The 5,485-nt window shown below is 44.3% G+C and overlaps 1 pseudogene; it reads right to left on the bottom strand.

Moving 5' to 3' along the window:
* Nucleotides 1-888: 888 nt before the first annotated feature.
* Nucleotides 889-2,197, bottom strand: LOC147731068 (zinc finger BED domain-containing protein 6-like; annotated as a pseudogene).
* Between the last annotated feature and the right edge of the window lie 3,288 nt (nt 2,198-5,485).

The raw sequence follows: 5,485 nt of genomic DNA, 5'->3' as shown, positions 1-5,485 counted from the left end.
CACCACTGCATGGACATGTAGCCTGGGTGTGCTGTATTTCTTGTTGAAGAATTGTTGTGTTTACTTTTTATGCCAGTTCATGAAACACAGTTATTCCATCAATCATCTTAGATCCAACTGACTGACTGCATGCAAAGATAGTGTGGTCATCATCATGGTGTGGTAAGTGTATGTGTTGTCCTACACCAACTCAGTCTGTAGTGAGTGACTCCGATTAAGTAAGTCCAGACTGCACCTGCAGCAGTAGGAGTACAATCTGGTTATTAAACAACAAGGAAATATTGACTGTCACTTGAGTCACTTTTACTTTGTATATTAACTACCAGTATAGTTCGACTTCATGCACATTCGCTCAGAGTCAACAAGCATCCAGTGCAATGCATGGCATCATTCATTAATCATGTACCTGTCTTGCTCTTCTCTTTGGCTGTCAGAGCAGAGATGCCAAGCCTTCTGAAAGTGATGGCGAGTTTACTTTACGTTTGGATGCCTGCTCATGTTCTGACAGTGAAGAGTTGTGGATGCCTGCAGACAGAGACGGTAGCCTTAGGACAGTGATGAGTTTCATCTTAGAAACAAAACAGAAGATGGCGATAGTCATGTACGTTTAACATCTTCTGGAGGGACTGTTAGAGGCTGCATTATTGTACTATTCTCCATCTCTATCTAATGTCTAGCTTGATGGAAATGTATTTAGGGCGAGTCAGGAAGATGGAGCAGGACTCTGAGGAGTAGAGTGGACAGTAAAATGCACAGACGTGCAACTCCAATAGGTAAATAAAAGTTGGAGACAGTGGTGTTGGATTTGTTGTGGTTTGATTTGAACCAGAAAGACAGATATACACACACAAATAAATAAAGGAAGGAATAAAGTAACAATTTGAAAGCCTAGTTGTCAGGGAAGAGGAGCTCGTCCTCAAACTCTGGTGGTTCAGACAGAACTAGGTCATGTAACCCACTACTTATGTCTTCGGAGTAGCTCTCCTCTTCCTGCTGTGATTTATGTATTTTGTAGTCCGGTGGTATGAAGTGCTGATTCATTTTGATCATGGTTAACCTCTCCACGCTTATGGGCGAGAGACTGGTCCTTTTCACAGTTAGAATGGCACCAGCAGCACTGAAAACATGCTCAGAAGAGACACTTGCGACAGGGCAAGCCAGATACTTTATCGCCAGCCTGCTGAGCACTGGCCATTGGCTTCTTTTCCCATACCAATACACCAATGGGCTTTGCTCCGTGAAGAACCTTGTTGTGTCATCCAGATAGGCCTGGACCATCTGCTCAATGTTCAGGGGTGCTCCGATTTGCTTGGCCTTTTTTGACTTTGCATCAGCAATGGACTTACCCATCCCTTTCCGTAGAAACTAATCAGTTATCATTTGGTTTGCTGTGTTTGATTAATCTGATCCTGTTGGTGCTGTTGTTGATGTGATTATTGGTAGTGCTGGTGACTGCTGGGAAGCAAACGCACTGGTTTCATGCTCTGAAGTAGAACTTGACTCTGGATGCCCTGTAGTACTTGCTCTGTCCTGGGGTGGCACTGGCAGACCTCTAATAAAGAGCCGTTCATTTTCTAAATCAGTGGCTTCCTCAGCTATTAAAGTTTTTTTACTTGGCAACATCCACTTCTGAAAAAGGAATTACTGCATTACTGTTCAGAAATAATTTGTACCCTGGATCCAAAATTGTGGCAGTAATGTAATGTCAATGTGACACAATCTGATTTTGAATCCTTGTATTTTCAGATAAGCGAACGGCTAAGGCGTTTGCCAAATAACATGCGTCTACTTTGTCTTCCACACCTTCGTACATTTCAGACACCTCCTTCAGCTGTTGCTCTAGCATGTACAACAATGGGATAGCTTGGCCCATAGTGCAGTCCTCCCTGCTGACTGCACATGTGAAAACCTCAAAAGGAAGTAGCATCCCTGTCAGGCATTTAACAAGGTCCCATTGCCCCATCTCAACAGTCATGGCTTTCACAGTAAGATCCCCTAATCTTCTTGTCATGATATAAGCATTAAGTCATATGTACTGCTCAAACAGACGATCAAGCATGTAATAAGTTGAGTTCCAACGTGTTGGCACCTCCTGGCTGATAGCTCTGACTGGCATTTTATGTTCACGTTGAATGACCCTCAACTACTTCCGGGCTTTAAAAGAATGGTTAAAATGTGTGCATATTCGTCTGCAGGTGGTCAGTAAGTTGCTGACTTTGCTTTCATTTTCCGAAAGTCTTGAACAACAATGTTAATGCATTACTGCCATTGTCCATGCCAACGAAACTAATGTTAAGCCCTCTTGGTCACAGCCACTCAAAGACCTTGCTGTTAAACTCATCCAAAATGTTTCCGGCAGTATGAGATTTCTCCATAGCAAACATGGCTACAGTTGCATGTTTGTGAGTGTCATGAAAAATCTCAGCAGTGTCAACACCTGCAGATAGCTTTTCTCTAACACCCGAAAAAGAGATCCAGTGTTCAGTGATGTACATGTAATCAGTGTCTTAGTAAATGGTCCACATGTCTGTTGTCAGGTAGATACTCTGAACAGCACTCTGTTTAAAGGCTTTTCCAAGCAATTCCAGCACGTTGTGATGTAGTACTGGAACAGCAACTCTGGCGAAATAGTAGATGCTGGGCACCTTCCATTTTGCGCAGATGGTTGTCACAAATTCCGGAAAACCCAACCCCTTCAACAAAAGAAAAAGGGAGAAGGTCCAGTGCTAACATTTTAGCCAGCTTCACATTACACAAACATGCTATTGGGTGGTTGCGTTCGTACTGTCCCTCCTGCCTAGTAAACATGCTAAGAATGGTACGTTGCGTGGTATTCCTTTCTGTTCGTCTCGACGCTGCATTTTTTTGATTCACAGTACTCCTTGGCGTATCAGGCTGACTCTTACTCTTGCGCCACTGAGATGTTGCTGATGCTGAGGATGTGGGTGGTACCACTGCAGTGCTTGGGATAGGCCTACTTTGTGTACCACTACCAGAGAGAATGTATCCCTCTTCTTCTTCTTCCTGTTCCACCGTGAAAGGACCTTCTACTCCTTTATCCCACCAAACATCAATGGTTCCAGTTTTTATGCGACAAAGGTGGTCCTCCCAGGTGATTGTGTGGTGTTTTTTCAGATGGGTCATTTGGCCTCCGGTACCATAGTTTGTACTAAGCGTACCACGACTTACAGAGGTATGACAATGGAGCATGTAGCACTGTTGTCCTCCTTTACGCTAACCATAGTGAAGTCTCACACTGGGGAGCTTAACTTTTGTCTCCTGCTAGAGGTGCCACTTCCAATGCGGGATGAGCTGAGGGTGGGTGTTGAATTTGACGCTGTGGCTGTGCAGTACCACTACCTGCTTCTGCTGAGGTGGGGCTTGTGCTGGATATTGGACGCTGACGGCCCTTTGCTAATGTAAATATGGAAGCTGAAGGTCGTGTTGGTGTTGCCTGTGTTGGAGGTATGCGTGATACATCCCTAGTCTCACTCGCAGCCATTCTGGATAGGTTAATGATGTTGGTCTCCATGTCCTTGGGACCGGGAGTGAACTTCGTGATAACTGGCTCTTCATCATCATTATCCTGCTATTCTACACCGTCCTCCATAGGTCTAAGGCTTTCTGGAGCCTTCCTTTTCACTAGCCTGGTCTTGGGATGTGTCTACTTCTTATGCTCAGATTGTTGTGGCTCCCAAGTGAGATCTAGATCATCAGAAGGGACGCTTGGCAAAGAACTTGATGGACTAACCCTCATTTTCCTTGCTGGGGATTTGGGAGACAATGGATCTCCTGAAAGAATGGCTTCCTCTTCTTCTTCCTCTGCATGAGGCTCAATTTCCTGAACTGCCCCTACTTCGGGAGGAATACCAACTACTATTGCGGGTGGTGGTTGCGGTTGTTGTTGTTCATCACTTATCTGCTGTGTTCCCTCATGCGTTGATTGTGTACTACTTTGAGATAGGTCAGGCTCAGCATCACTGCTTTTCACCATTAGGTTGGCTGCCTCTTCTGCACTCATCTGTTTGGGCCTGGGTTGGTGGGTTGGGCCCACTGATGCAGAGGTGCTACCTCCAGCTTGCCCCCAGACACCGCTCCTGCAAAGGTACTTTTTGGTTTCCCAAAAAAGGTTTTCGGGTCAACACCAGACTTAAGTGTCACTTCCTTCTTCTGTTCTTCCTTCTTCATCTCAGCAACTTTCTTGGTCTTGGAGGACCTGGTACCTGCTTTCTTTGGGCCCATCTTCTTCAGATGTCAGCAGCACTCAGTTGCACAAGTTGCAGAGATGTCTGGTCAGGTCACACCACACGCCATGTACAACAGCAGGACGTCTGTCTGACTGTACAACGGGCGATGATGACAGACACCTCATCCTCAGTCTTTTGTGCACCTTCAAGCAAAGAAGGCAGAAGAACATCAGTCAAACATGGAATTTGTTGTGCTTTAATTTTAATTACTACTCAGTAAGAGTAAGAATAGCAAAGAACTAAATACAAATGTACTGGAAGTGGAACCTGTTTGTCCTTAATTTGTGCATCATGTGGGATGGATGCAGATTCAGGGACCTGCAACTGGCAATGGGGTTGGAAGCAGTAAGCCAAGAGGAACAATGGAAAGACACACAGGCCTATGTGGCTAAAACAATACAGCATACTACTACTACCACCACAAAATTGTCCCCAGTCACATGGTCAATCATCACAGGTACAAGGATAAGTCCCAGAAAACAATGAACTCAAGCAGGCCCATTTCCCTATATGGCCAGACACAGGAGGATGCCTGTTACACATCACAGCTTTAATGCATAAAAGAAAATCTGCATGGCTAAAAAGGTTGGAAAGTTACACAGCAAACAACACATACACATGCAACAAAGGCATTTATTAACACATATCCAAAAACGTAACTACACCTCAAAAAACACATTTTGGAATTCAGTCCAATGCCATCCATGCCCTAAATGATGTATAAATTTAACAGACAACATAGAAACAGTTACATCAAGCACCCCCAGTGTGTACCTTTGGGCGTCTGGGCCTACTGGCAGAATAGGCTACAAGTTTGGATGCCTATGGAGAAGTACAGTGGAAGGTCCCACAAAATGGCCGCCACCACATGACCTGGCTACCCACAACAACATAAAAAGACAGAGAAGACATACAATGCAGGCCTATGGCAAAAGCACAATGCTTGGATTCAGAAAATGGCCACCACCCCACTTAAAACAAGAAAGTACATACAAAGGACAGGAACAGGAAGTTTGAGTCTCTGGGGAACTTCCTTCCTCTTTAAAAAAAAATGGAAAACAGAAAAATAACTCCATGCTCCAAAAACTACAAACAAATGACAACCTGAGGAGTTTTTTTTAGCAAAATGAACAAAATCATCATTTTCAAGAAGGTTTTATGCAGTTTGAGACATATTGTTCGCCAGGTTGAAAATTCGGCATGTTCGACATGGCGAACTGTTCAAAAAGTCGTTATTG

This window comes from Lissotriton vulgaris, chromosome 2_1 (genome assembly GCF_964263255.1).
Source record: "Lissotriton vulgaris chromosome 2_1, aLisVul1.2, whole genome shotgun sequence".
Taxonomy (NCBI): Eukaryota; Metazoa; Chordata; class Amphibia; order Caudata; family Salamandridae; genus Lissotriton; species Lissotriton vulgaris.
Note: the sequence above shows the minus strand (reverse complement) of the source record. Positions and strands in the feature narration are given on the sequence as shown.